Source organism: Ischnura elegans, chromosome 10 (assembly GCF_921293095.1).
Source record: "Ischnura elegans chromosome 10, ioIscEleg1.1, whole genome shotgun sequence".
In the NCBI taxonomy this organism is placed as follows: Eukaryota; Metazoa; Arthropoda; class Insecta; order Odonata; family Coenagrionidae; genus Ischnura; species Ischnura elegans.
Genome location: NC_060255.1, coordinates 63,755,011 through 63,770,313, shown reverse-complemented (window position 1 = coordinate 63,770,313; position 15,303 = coordinate 63,755,011). Strand labels below are relative to the sequence as shown.

Sequence of the window (15,303 nt, the reverse complement as noted above, 5' to 3'; positions counted from 1 at the left end):
TTTCCTTCAGTTTTTCTTCAAATGTTGTCCTAATTGCTCATTAAGTGATAGAATAAGTTGCGTTTACTTCTCAGGGCATTCCGTACCCTCATAATCATAATATCTTCTGAATTAATTATGCTAATGTAACACTCCACAGTGTGCTCTTACAAATGACAAAGCGGGCAATCGCAAAAAAAACCAAAGCAAAAAAAGTACCCACCCAGGTGAGATTCGAACATGCAAGCACTGGCTTAGTCAGTGAGAATATTACCCCGTCGCCATCTCAGCCGAAAAAAATGAACCTCTGACCCCGACGTGATTTGAACACGCAACCTTCTGATCTGGAGTCAGACGCGCTACCGTTGCGCCACGGAGTCTATTTATATTTCGTAGGTGCCTATGAAATCATATTCATATTTCATATTAATATCATTTCATAGGCACCTAAACTTTGTGACCAGTTCAATTCCTCCGCTGCACAAACACTCAACAATCGCTCACCGAATCAAATCCGCTCATCTAGTACAACTAGCTCTATTTGATGATGCCTATTTGATTCGGTGGGCGATTTGTTGAGCGTTTGTGCAGTGGAGGTATCGAGCTTGTAATCAAAAAAGGCGATGCACATAAGGCTATCATTAAAATACGAATTTCAGGAAGTAATGGTTGTTAACGAAAGAGCAAATACTAATAGAGAAAAAAACATGCATTTAATTGTCCCATTGCGATCAGTTACTATGGGTCAGAAAAGTATAGCTACAAATAAGGTGGCCCCATATATGGTTTTAAATAATTTTTGACCACCCGTTTTGTTCTATGTGTTATTTTACGTCTATACCCTTGAATATCTAAATTCTAGTACCAAAGTGTAATGTGTTCTAATCCGAGATAAGTACATGGCTTCGACGCTTACGGGAAAACAAGTTAAATATAAAATTCAAATAAAACATGAAAAATTGCACTGTCAATATGGGTTGAAAGTAAAAAGTACACTTATTACTATATTACCCAGCTACCAGTTACCCAGCTACCGGATTCAGGGGGGGTGACAGTGGTTATGGCCCCTCCCATCAAATTTTATAAAAAAATAAGTTTTATTAGTTTAATAGTTTTTGTATGCTTAAATGTCTAACATTATTCAATTTCATCTGTTAAAAAATAAAAATGAAATTTTAGGCTCCAAATGCATGAAAAATTGGTATTTTAAAAAATTTACGTACACAGGCTTAAAGCGCAAACAAAAGATAAGCGATATAAGATAGCAAGCTAAGATTTTGGTGGCAAAAAAATCGGATATTTTAACATTGGTATTATCTCGTGCGAGTTTTGGTAAGTCGATTAACTAGATTCAATAAGCCCACCGTTGACATCAGTCGCGTGGTTGGGTAAAATTTCCTTGTTTCCGACGTTGCAACGAGATCTAAGAATAGTATACCGCGAGAGGCGAAGCTTTATTTTCAACGGTAGCGTTTATGTTGCACTTACTTGTTGGGGAATTTTTATAACCCATATAGTATGTTCATTAATGTCCCATTGATTGTCATGCATATGAATGCGTCAAATAAGGTTTCGATGAAAAAAGTGAATATTAATAATAAGGTTATTGATTTCGTAGATCGTGAGTCGAAGGAAGACGAGGCGGAATATTTTAGGGGGTTGGTAAAATCAAAATGTTATGTATGAAATACCGCTCCAAAGGGTGACTTCTTTAGTGCATGGAAAATGGAAAGCGAAGAGAAAAAATGCTACCGAAGTGGTTTTCTAAGGGAGAGGAAGGGGATGTAAACACTCCGAAAAAGTGATTCCGGGAGGAGGAGGTGACTATTGCGGGGGTGTGGGGTTGGCGTTTGAAACAAGTGAAGCGCGGAGATCGAGGGGTTGGTTTAGGGATCAATTATTCTGCAGTAGCGCTCGGGACATTGTTAGACTTTCTAATATTGTAACATGCAGCGATTACATTAAGTAGTCAATTACATTTTTAACATATAACTGATAACTTCAGGCTTTACTTTGTGAAACCTCTCCATATTGGAAATAAAGAAATAGAACTTTGTAAGGTTCACCATTATTTACTATGGACACGACCCGGGTTTCAGGACCTTTACCTGAAGATGTAACCACGTTACGAAACCTGGGTCGTGTCCTTATTAAAATAATAGTGAACCTTACAAAGTTCTATTTCTTTATTTCCTATATTTTAACGATTATTTTTTATCTTTAGTTGTTAAGTCTTTAATCCCAACTATGCTTAATGTTAATTGGCTCTGTATATGTTATGGACGGAGAGGAGGAGGAATGACAAAGTATATACTACTATAGTAGGTAGTGTAATGTACAGCAATAAGTGTACTTATTTCCCAAATTATAGGGTAGATGGAGGGTAAAGAGAGGCACCTTCTATATGAGATAAGGAGGAGACAGACAGTATGGATGGAGCGAGTGTTGACCAGGAAGGGGATGTTGAAAAGAGTTTTGGAGCGAACAATGTTGGGTAGACAAGCTAGAGGAAGGAAGAGAATAGGATTTGTAGATAGAACGAAATGCCTAATTGGTCTCTGTAATCAACCTACTAGTGTGTGTGTAAAACGTCATTTTCAAGATCAGCTACGAGGTGGTGCCTCGAATATCCATCGCGTCTCTAAGTTGGTGCGGTTTACAAGTGAAGCGCGACTATCGAGGGGTGATCTTAAGGAAGGGAAGGGGTGCAGTCGGCAGTGGAATCTTATAAGAAGGATGACGAAAAAAACGACAGGAGTCGGAGAGGAGGTGGTGCTGTCGCTATTGACGTGAACAGCTGAAGGTGGAGGGCCGCAGTATAGGGGTCGTTTGTGCCACATTGCTGAGGAGGGTTGTAAGGCAGCACGATTGCTTTGCGCCTCTGTCCTCGCTTTTTTTGCGTCAAACAGGAGTTAGTGTGCCCTCGGCGGCGTAAAGGGCGCGTGGAGAAGCGTTGGAAGAACAACCCTTCAGCTGTGACCGGCGTGGTGACCCACGTGATTCCGACATAATAAGAGGGGCAGATAAACCTGCTCCGTCGGATGGACCGAATAATAACTTTTGGGAAATAGTTTAGATTAAATCTTTGGCGGAAAAGTCAAATAGAGTACTTTGCGCCTGGTGTTGAAGGTATTTTGAGAGAAGTTCAACCGATTCAGACGTGATATAGTTGAAGTTCGGCATATTGGAATGAAAAGATAGTTGCACATTTCCACGATAGTGCTCATATTACGCATTAAATTATTGTGGATTAGTGCAACTACCTTTCATCCCATTGGCGTACCCAGCGAGGGGCAGTGGGGGGGAAGGGGGAGGGCAGCTGCCTCCCCCCTAGAAGCAAAAATCGTAGAAGTCCTTAAGTAAAATCAGTTCTGAATTGAGACAAAAGTATTCAACAAATTTTCTTTAAACCCATGAAAAATGATATGTATTAGTATAAGATATGTAACTAAAATAAAACTATTTTTTTAAGGAAATAATCTCATAAACTAATAAAGCGATGTAATAATTTTCTTAAAATGCTGGTTTCATTTACCTTTTCCATGCTAAAATGTCACAACTTGGCTTGCCCCCCTCTAAACCATGGCTTGCCCCCCCCTAGACCATGGCTTGACCCCCCCTAGTTATGATCCTGGGTACGCCCTTGTTTCATCCCAATACTTTAAGAGAGCCTAATTAAAATGGTAAAAACGATCACATATATATAAGATTAGGGGGATAAGCTGCAGAACCGATTGATTTAAGATATCGTTAAGATTTAAGAATACACTCTGCCCGTGTAGTTGATAACTGATTATATTTGTAAATACTAACTATCTGCGAAATGTTTTGGTACGTTATAACTCATACATAAATCATTGAGCTAACTTTTCGTTTTTAAATTACTAATTATTAGTTATATTCGCATGGTAGCATATTCGTGTCCTCAACACTCTTCCAGCATCTGGTCTGAGGACGTGTAGTTGTCCTGAGTGATTTTCCTGTGTGACTGCGTAGGCTTCCGCGATGTCGAGGTTCCAATTTCTACGTTCTTCCGGTGCTACCGCGTCGGTTATTGGTTTAAGACAACAGTTTCGCTGGCAGTGCCATGGATGTACCCAGCGAGGGGAAGGAGGGGGCGGCTGCCCCCTCCCCCCCCCCCAGGAAGCAAGAATCGCAAAAGTCTTTACGCAAATTCAGTATTAAATTGAAACGAAAGTATTCAACAAATTTTCTTTAAACCCTCGAAAAATAATATCCATTAGTATAAAATATGTAACTAAAATGAAACTATTTTTTTAAGGAAATAATCTCATAAACTAATAAAGCGATGTTATAATTTTCTTAGAATGTTGGTTTCATTCACCTTTTCCACGCTAAAATATCACACCTTGGCTTACCCCTCCCCTAGACCATGACTTGCCCCCCCTCCCTGGTTATGATCCTGGGTACGCCCTTGGGCACTGCTGCCAGAGCCTTCAGGTCGAAGATGCCAGTACACGATTCTCGTCGTGTATACGGGCTCAATGACAGAGCGACAGATCAGCAGCCACATTTGGCGGGAATGAGCCCGTACATAAGGAGGACGACAATCTTGGAGGACGACAATCTTCGACCTGAAGACGCTGGCAGCAGTGCCAGCGAAACTGCTGGTCTTAAACCAACAACCGACGCGGTAGCACCGGAAGAATGGAAACGTGGTTCTCTTGTGTCCGGCGAACGAGCGCATTTCTGATTGTAGCTAGGATCAGCGCTGCAGGCTTGGTGTGAAATATTGTGGTGGCTTGCACGTTGCCTCGTAGATAACCTTCTCTCTGGGAATCAATTTCCTTGAATCATTATCATACTAGTGACTAAACGAGGAAGGGCAAGGTAAAAAATTAGAAGAAAGGGAAGTTTTGGGGACCATGCGTTAACGAAGGACCAGATGCATAGGTCACGTCATAATGCATTAAGCAGTTATGTTAAATAAAAACTTTTGCGCTATAACGCCGCGTCAATTTTTGGATAAACCCAACGTTTCCTGGTCGCTTTCTCAATGGATTCTCTATTCCTTCCCTTGAGAGAGAATCCCTTGAGAAAGTGACCAGCATCGGTCGGGGAACGTTGAGGCCACCCAAAAAATTGACCCGGCGACATAGCCCAAAAGTTTTTATTTAACATGACGAGTACCCGCGAAAGTTTTAGCGAAGCATTAAGCAGTTTTTTGAGAAATATTATTTACGTATTCTACCGATTAGGGTACGTTTCCATTAAGAGTTTTAGCAGTCTTCCCTTCCATCAAGCACTTTCCTCTTCAATTCACAATAAGGCCTACTCCCTTACATTCTATCTACGAAAAACCATTATTTTCCTTCCTCTACCTCGTTTACCCAACATTCTACCCCCTAACACTGTTTTCCACCCCGCTGAGTACACGCTCCATCCGTACCTTATGCCTCCTCCGTAACTCATCTAGAAGATGCCTCTCCACACCCAACAAGTCTAACACTTCGTAATTTCTCCTCCTCTCCGTCCACTTCATCCTCTCCATTCTTCTCCACACCCACATCTCGAACGCCTCTAGTCTTCTCTCGTCCTCCTTCCATGTCCATTTTTGTGTCCATGATAAAATTTTCAATTTAGTGTCCATGTTTTCGCACCGTAAAGCGCTACACTCCAGATCAGATTCTTCACTATCCCTCTCTTTAAGCTCTTACATCACAATCCTGTCATTAACTCCTTCCTTTTCATGAACGTCTCCTTTGCCAAAGAAATTTCCTTCCTGATATCCATACTGCTGCATCCCTTCAAAAGGCCATTTTACATAATTGTCGAATAACACTTTTATCAATTTTTTTACCTCAAAATATCTAGTATACACATTCGTAACCAAGACAAAAAAATTTGTAATAACATGTAAGTAATAACTTGTTTAAAAAAACACACAGAGTAATATTTCACGTCCAAAAAAAAGTTGAGGAAAGTGCGTTCCGGCGCTGCTAATTTTGCCATGGCGTCACTGGAAATTAGTGTTGTTCTAAAATTTGCCCAGTGTAAAACGGCCTCGAGGTATATAACGGAGGGAAAGAGTGAACATTGATTGTAATACTGCAATTATGAGGAACCGCAGTCCTAGAAGGAAAGGGTACCTATTTCGGAAGCTGATGCAACGGCAATGAATGATTAGGAGGATGTCGACAAAAGAAAGAGAAAAAGGTGAAAAAAGACATATTGAGATACAATGAAAGAGAAGGGGGAATTGGAACAGATAGATTAAACCGAGAGTAATAACACGGGAGGGAAAGGGACAGGTTGAGATCAAATCCCAAATTGAGAACGCGAGATAGATGACAAATATAATGATGATAGTAGAGCAAGAGTTAAGGGACTTCCAACTCAAACGAAGGGTTTGTTACCATGCGCAAAAGACGGATGTCGTGCTTATTAAGCCGCTGTCAAAGAAATATACCCTACTTTGTCGCTAGTCTGCTACGGGCGTTTTCCTAAGCAATGCACGCAACAAGTACCTTTGTACGCAGTTACGCGCACGGGTGCAAAGGTATATAAAACAAAGATGAAATCCTCCATGAAAAAATCATTTGTCTTATCCGTGATAAGATGGAGAAAATAATAAGATAAGATTGATGTAAGAATGAAATAATAATTATATAAGAATGAAATAAGAATTATATAACAATGAGATAAGGATGGTGTAAGAATGAGATAAGAATAATAGGAGAAAAGGATAAGATAAGAATGAGGTAAGATAATGACAAGGCAATATAAGGATAGGATAAGATAAGATTGGATATTATAATAATAAGATATAAAATACTATAATAAGAGAAAAAAATCATTTGCCTGAGTCGGGAAACTGCTTAAGCCAGATGACTTTTTCATGGCGAATTTCATCCTTGTAGTACATAACTTTGCACCCGTGCTCGTGACAGCGTTCAAAGTTGCTTGTTTTATGCAGTGCTTTCGAAAATGTCCGTCGCGGAATAACGACAAGGCAGGGATCATTTTAACATTCGCGAAATTTGACGGAAAACCAATTCCCATCTGGCGAGGGAACTTCAAGATACGGCGCAATGACGTTATTAAAAAAATATGGGAGTTCGTTTGCTCTTCAATACCCCAAAGAAAATAAAATGCATAAATAAAATGTTTCCCGGGAGGACCTTTGAAGAGAAAAGAAATTACAGGACCAAATTGGCCCTGTGCTGAGAATTTGTGGTATGATATCGAACATAAACGTGACATAAACAGGAATAGAAGGATGAACAACTTTGCTTTTTCCACATAGTAATTTATTAACACCGACCATGGTTTCGTTACATAGTAATATTATGGATGTTACTCTGTAACGAAACCATGGTCGGTGTTAATAAATTACTATGTGGAAATAGCAAAGTTGTTCATCCTTCTATTCCTGCGGTTATGGATTTCCACCAAGTTACACCCGCTACGATTAATTATAATAAGTGACATAAACAATTTCATGACATAATTTTTCTCCACCATGGATAGTGTTGTTTTAATATGATGTTCTCCGCGTCGCGGCGCTCTGAAAGATATCTATTCTCAATTGCTGAAGATGCACTTAAAGCGGCCTTTTTGAAATAAACCTTTTTTTCTCCTCCTTCCACCCACGGATTAATCCTTAAGTCGTGCGGCGGACTGCGTGCCTAACCCTGCAGCAACCCCTTCCCTGACGTCTCGTTCCCTCCATGCATCAGCGACTGCACTCCGGGGCAGACACAGCCCCCGCCACATTAGAGCTCAACCAAAGACACTTGTCTGCGAGTTGAGCTTGCAGTAGGTGGTGGTACGTAACGCTCCATTTGCAAGAGCAAGGCCCTGTCAAATGGGGTTCGTTATTTTCGTCGGAAGATTATATGGGGGAGTGCGTTGTGGCCTGGTCTCGTAATTCAAGCGGTCCTCCACTCATCGGAAAGGGTGCCGGGTTCCAATCCGGGGATTACAGCGGGAGACAATTTCGGGGAGGCTGAAGACCCCCTTATCTCCAAAGCTCCCCTCCTCCGTCCCCAGTGTTCCATTATTTTGTGCATTCATGGATCTCATTTCGAATTCAAAGTAAATATAAATAATAATAATATATATTTATTCCACATTATGGTACATGAAATTATAACAGCTTACTCAAGCATGAGTTTTTTACAAGGTGGAATATAGGCACCCCTGTGGTAAGAACCAGTGTTGGGGTTGCCATCTCTTAAATTAAACACACAGCTGGCTGGTGCGGCCAAAAACAAAAGAATATACTTACCGTAAGTAATGAGTCTAAGTACGCTTTTCTTTAGCGTGTGTTCCTTTGAGAATATTATGAAAGATTGAAAGATAAAAATAAATGGAAACAAATACATTAATTGCCATGATACATAGAAATATTCCATACACTGTACAGAAATCAGACTAATAACATACAATGTTAAAATAATGTGCAAAGATAGTATTTACAAGTACTCTTCAATGTTGTCTATGGAGAACAACCATATTTTCAATTCACGTAAAAATAACGTTAAGGGCTTTATAGAGGTGATATGAAATGGTAGGAGGTTAAACATCTTAGTAGCACAATATAAATAAAACCTTCTAAAAGCTTCGTTATTCGGTTTTGAAATAGGAACTCTATTCCGTGGCTATTAAATGTACATCAACTCCAAATCGTGCTATTTATATTGAAATAAATACTTGCAGTTTTGCACGATTATAACTTTTTACGGCATAGGTTTCAGTGTTACCACATCATCTTTGAAGATGATGTAGTTTAATTGATGCATAGTTAGTATTTATTTCGATGCTGAAAAATTTCACTCCGTCACACCTGAATCTTCGGATTTTGCTCTGATCATAAGTTTGACCGAAATGGTACTATGGTAAAACACGTATATCATTGATCTTCTGATGCTGATTTGAAAAACCGACGACAAAAATGTTCACGAATGAATGCATTTTTTTAGGCAATGGCTCTCAACGCATTAGAAACGTGGACCACTGGAAGGTCTGAGCAAGAAACAATAGCAGCATTCGAGACCTGGCGATAGCGGTTGGTACTGAAGATCAAGTGGAAGGATGGTGTGAGAAAAGAAAAGATGTGGAGAAGAATATAAGAAGGTTGGGAAGTTTTGAGTATCATGCGCCTAAGAAGGACCCGATAGATCATGTCATATTTATCAGCGATTGCGTAAGAAATACATGTACTAAATATGAATCTTGGAGTGAAGGTCTTAAAATTGAAATGCAAGTTTTATCAACGATTCGGTTTATATTTCAACCCTCATCAAGGCTTGCAATAAAATAGAGATAATAATTTTGATGCATAGACAAAGTAAAGGGTTGCAACGATATTTTAACAATAATTTAATCAGAATAAACATTAAGTCGTAAATGGACAAAACGGAAGAGAATAGAATTTTGACACATCTTTTTCAATGCTTATCGATGGTAACTAAGCTAATATAATTCATCTTTACCTGTCAATTTAGGATACGCATAATGAAGGGATCAAATACTAAAAAATATTCAGCATGGAGGAAGCAATGAGGTCGTACACTTAGATCCTAAATCGCAATTAAATATAAATAATCCTAATGTAATTAGTAGTTATACAATTCATTTAGTAGATGAAGTGAAAGGGAAAGTTATGGCGGAAAAAGACTTCCTCATTCCGCTATTTTCTCATAAACTTAAATATTCGAAAATTGTTCCCCATTTATACATCTGTGAAAGGGTTAAAGCCGTTGATTTTTCACCACGAATAAATCGGGAAGTAGGCCTTCAAGTATTAAGGTTTGGTTATTCTGTATTTCCGAATGAAAATGAGCACACTCGGAGAGCTTTTGGATCTTTAAGTGAATCTTTCAATGAGCTGTTCATTGCTCGTGGTAGCACCAATGACACGATGGTAATGAACCGTTTAAGTGACTCGTTGCTCGCACGATATAGGCGGTCACTTGCTGTTCTTCCTAGCAATACCACTATTTGGCTCTGTGACGTCACCCGAATTTTGACACATCTTTTTCAATGCCTCAGATTCGAAATTGCAGAATAACCCTGTGATGGATATGATGGATATGATGCTAAAATAGAGGTTTTGTCAGCGCTTTTTGAAGTTGCGGATTTATAATTCTGTTGTTCTCTTACGCTTTGAAACCCCAGTTATTCGCGAAATATCTCGGACCGAAATGCCCGTGTTCCTTGGGGGAGGCGCGTGGAGTATAAATATTTGGTTGCCCGGAGGCGTGGAGCTCCCTTTGGCGAATAAGACATGACATCATTTCGAAATGCAGAGAGAAGAGGGGTCGCGCGAGAGAGGAAGCGTGGCAGGGAAAAAAAACAAATGGATGGATCCGACGGAAGTGGCGATGGATATCCCCCTCGCGGCCAGACGGTCAAGTTCATGCAGGCGAGCGCGAAGGTGCACTTCTGCAGGTGAATAGGGTAGTTTCCTTCATCAAAGAAAGCGAAAGACAATGATTGCTATTCGTTACCCACCATTAGTGTATTCATAATATACAAATATTCGGTTTTATAAATCCCAGTTTAGACGAATGGCAATGGTCAATTTTATCCTCATTTCAAAAAGGACAGATTGGCGCCCATACGATGCTACTCCACGTGACGTCACAGGGACCTAGTTTCTATAGGAGTAGATAGGAGTTTTACATCGTCTGAGGTTACCAATGCATGTATGAGACACAGAGCTCAGGGAAACATCTAAATAATCACCTTTTAAAATTGCCTATGGTCGGAAAGTTTCCTTCGTTTGATGAGGCATTAATAATCCTTATTTAATCCAAGCGCTATCTGGTAGCAGGGTACTCTGCTACCTGCTAGCATCCTGCGTCGTATCAGCGCTCAGAGCCTCGCTCCAAGGTCACCTCACTTGCGGCAGCGGGAACCAGAACGACGTCACACGGGCTTTTCCCAGCTTTCATACTTACGCGTCGCGTTTTCGCGCGCTTGAAAATTTTCACTTATTTAACCGCGAAAAATTTATATCGTCATTTAAAAATCTGAAAGCGTGAATCACGTCCTCTAGGAGTAATTATTTTTCGATTTAGGCAATAAAAAATATTAGGAAACCACCCTATTACGGTAAGGAGAGGAGTCGACCGACCGCTGAGGTCATTTGCGCCATGAGGGAAGAAATCGCTTGGGAGGACGGGTTGAGAGAAACCCGGCGTTGGAATTAGCCTTCTATTAACGAAAGTCGCCAAGTGGACTACAGCTTTACGTCCCATCCGACGGAAGGGGCGTTGAACTTGAAATGTCATCCACACAATATTCAATTAGGGATCGAGCAGTCTCTGAAAATTCTCTGCTGCCGCCGGGATTTGAACTCGAGTCCACGGGGTGGGAAGCGAATACTCCAGCCGCCAAACTAATTCGATCCCCAGCAATTGAATTAAAAGGTACAGGCAATCATTCACAATTATGTAGCTAAATACTGCGAAGCCCCCAAAACCTTAAATAAATACTTTTAATAAATATGAAATTTTGAGGTTTAGGTCATTTTAGAATAGTATATGGGGATGTTACGTAGTTAAAATCCATTTTCAAGGAATATTTTATGAACATATGAGAGGCACAACAAGTTAAAAAGCTGATCAATTATTAAAAATTAATTTTAAATTGAAAATATATCCAATGAAACATTTTAACTGATAGGTTTAAAATTTAAAAAAAAATTAAACGAACTAAGAAAATTTTTGTGAAATACTTTTTTTGTAGTTGTTTACCTTGCTAGTTGCTATATTACGATGTTATATTTGTATTTACATTTATTTTGAATTACTAGTTTACAATGTATTTTTCTTAAACCACCGATTTCAGGTCTTCTATTGCATTTTTTTGTGTGATTGCATATACATTTTAAAAAACATTCGGCACATGTTCTTTTTACAAATAGGGACCTAAACCTTAAAATTTCATGCTCATAAAAATTAATCAATAAGAGTTCAAGAACAAAATAAAAATGAACTTAAATAACCATAAACTTAAAGCTAAAAAAATAATTTTGCTGTCTCGCGATCCTAAGTCCATCTGTTTCCAAGCCTTTCTGTTTCTAAACGTTCTTTTCTATTCAGACTTCCTTCTTCCATTAACTCATATGCCAAATGTGTTCCAAATTTTGATCCTTTTTTTCATCCCCCACACCCAACTTGCACCATCACTATCGTAATTTTCCCCCTATTCCTCGCACCACCCGATGACTATTCTTTGTTATTATTTGTAAATACTGTTGAATATTTTTTTTTGTTTTTGTTGGTTACGTTGCTTAATGTTATGTAATTATTTCTCCTGTTATTGTCCTCTGTAATTGGCCTCGTGCTGTTTTTGGACTAAATAAATAAATAATTGATTAGCGACTATATTTGAATAATTTTTAGTTGAATAATGCAAATACTAAAAACAATTGATTTGATTTAATTCATAATCTGCCATCTGAAAGTTCATTTTTTTAATGTTAATTTACTGGTCCTGGCTTTCGGTGGCGGAATACGACTCTGTAAAGAAATATTTCGTGAGCGAGGTTTATCTAGAATAACATTTAGCACATACTGCAAAACTTTTAATGTGTATTGAATTTTAAAATCTCGTAATTTTAACCATGTCAATCCCTCAGGCGCCCATCATAGTTTTGTACGTGCAAATTGATAAATTAATGCCCATCTTCCACATGCCTCTGCATGGCGAGTAATAAATTGGTTCTTCATAGGAAGCTTGTGCTCAGTGATAGCCGTATAATTCGTCTCCCTCAGTGAACACATGTTAGGGTTTTTTCACCGCATGAAATATAGTGCACAGGCCGTAGAAAAAGGGGGCACGGCCTCTCGCTGATAAATTAATAGACCTCATATACTTTCTTTATCCCGAAACAAATTTTTAAACATTAATTTCCTCCTTAGCCTTCACATTATACGAATAGCAGAGAACTGTTCACTTTGATGAAAGGAGACCATTTGAATGAAACTAGTAAACTGTAATATGTTGTTAATTCACACACGCTCCATTTATCTCTGGATTGGTGGTGAAGTAATTCACGGTTACTAAAGAGCGATTAAACTCTCCTTGATCTGGACCCTTTTATTATTACGTGTTGTATAATTTTATGGTTTTCTCCACCATTTTTTAGGGGTGTGTGTATAATAATTTTCATTTGTCATGCCTTACCCATAGTGAATATTTTCACGTTTCTTCACGTCTGGATTGCACTAAAATTGCAATACAGTATTTTACCTTTCTTAAATGTAATGAGGAACTTGCATGGGTCGTAGATTGCCCTAAAAACTATTTTGAATAAGTCAAATGGATACATAAGCTCGCGAAAATACCTTCAGTTTCTCCATTCAACATCAAAAGAAATAAAAAAATTGCATTTAAAATCGAGAAAAATTTCTCTGAGCCGACCACTGCGCGAAGACACCCGAGCGTTGCCGAGGCCAGGCGTGACGTCATAGGTGCCTAAACAACCGTAGGGAGTAGGGAAATACGCTGAGCGCATGGTGTAAAATTTGTTTTGAGGGAGTATTTAGCCGCTCATCGTCACTTTATTTTGTTCTGTTATTCTTGGGCAAGTTTTCCTATTGCTATTGTGCCTAGATTATGACTTGGGATATTAATAATGCGGCATCGGGATGATGAAGTACAAGCGTTTCACATCGTATGTTTTAGTGATAAGAAAAATGGATGATAACGTTGCCACTCGTTCGAATAGTACACCTGAAATTCATCTACATCTACATAATACCCCGCAAGCCGCCTAAAAGGCGTGTGGCATGGGGTGTTAGGATACCAGCCTTTTTTTAGGACACCAAAAATTGATGCCACGACCCTCATGGAATTTGTTAAGACAAATTATTGCTATACGTCGGCGGCAAATCGAGTTGTAAAAGAAACTTGTAATACTGGAGGATGACGATCGTAAGCTGTGCTGTTGACATTAGAGTAAGCTGTGCTGTTGAATTTGGCAACACCGAATTAACGGAGAAGGTAGTCCTATCCGTCCTACGGTACGAATTCACAGCAAAACAGTCTGCACACAATCCACATGTGAGATCGCGAATCGGTTCCGCTGCCAACACACACTTAAGCTATAACCTATTTCAATAATATAGGTAAATCCATAAACAATATACTAGCATATACCATAAAAATATAGTGGGAAATAGGCAAATACTCTTATCAAAAACTGGATGTCACTGTCACATTCTTATATTCATCATGTACAACTTACAATAACAGAACTCGTTATGATGAAAACAACTATTTATTCACTGATTTAAACCCTTAAATTAGCCCACTCAAGTGACACAGGTGATTTTTCTCACTACTATTCGTTGAAATAATGGAATAACAAACTTCACTCACAGTTTTTATTTCAATAGCGTGATCGTGAAATGCCATATCTACGATGAACAACGGAGATTAGCACGCCACTGACAATTTTTACACTACTGTTAGACATTTATCGATAGCGTAATAGCACTTTTTACAGTTCAATCACGATGGAACACTGATAACTCTTGGCCGATATTTTTCAACCTTGTCAAACTTTGTGCATTACAACCACTGGCACTGTGATTATTAGTAGTAGCTCAACGGGAGATGTCACGTTGAAAATAACACTATTTTGGCACAAAAATGTTCCTAGATGTCTCCAATCAGCGAGCAAAAGTTGCATTGACTGGAATTCACCTCATAATACAAGCACATACAGTCCTAAACGACGAATTCTCCGGTACCTACGAATAAACGGATGAAGTTATTGTATATAAAAGCTAAGCGGACATTAGTAAACATCAAAATCGTTCTAATTACATACTTAAATGAATTATATGCCGTCGATAACATCAACTTACAATTAACGTATCCCCCTTCCAATGGCCGTGGCTCAGACTCCTACAACGATGTTATTTAGGTATTATAAAATTTTTGGTTTAACTGCTCCAGTTTTATATTTTATGCCCTTACTCAGATATTAATATTATAAATAATGCAAAATATGAGGGCTTCCAAGCCTCTATCGTCGGATATTTATCTTTAAATATAAAATAATCTACACGTCTAACAAACGAAGCTCTCACAACTGCTGGCAACTATTACAAACAATCACAACAATAGCTTCGCGTGATGTTTAGGCACCTTTGACGTCATCGAGGCTTCGTCGGCAGTGGCTTGGGGGGTGAGGGAGTTTTTCCCGCGCTTTAAAATTCGTTATATTTATCATTAAATATCTCGCGAAGGAAAACTCAGATTTACATGCGGTTTTCTTTGTTGTATTCAGAAAATAATTTTCTGTCGACCTGTGAAATAAAAAAAATTCATGCAAGTTCC

At 38.9% G+C, this 15,303-nt stretch overlaps 1 non-coding gene across 1 annotated transcript; it reads right to left on the bottom strand.

The window, feature by feature from the left end:
• Positions 1 to 287: 287 nt before the first annotated feature.
• Trnaw-cca lies at positions 288 to 359 on the bottom strand. The gene has a single exon. It is a non-coding gene; the product is annotated as a tRNA-Trp (tRNA).
• Between the last annotated feature and the right edge of the window lie 14,944 nt (positions 360 to 15,303).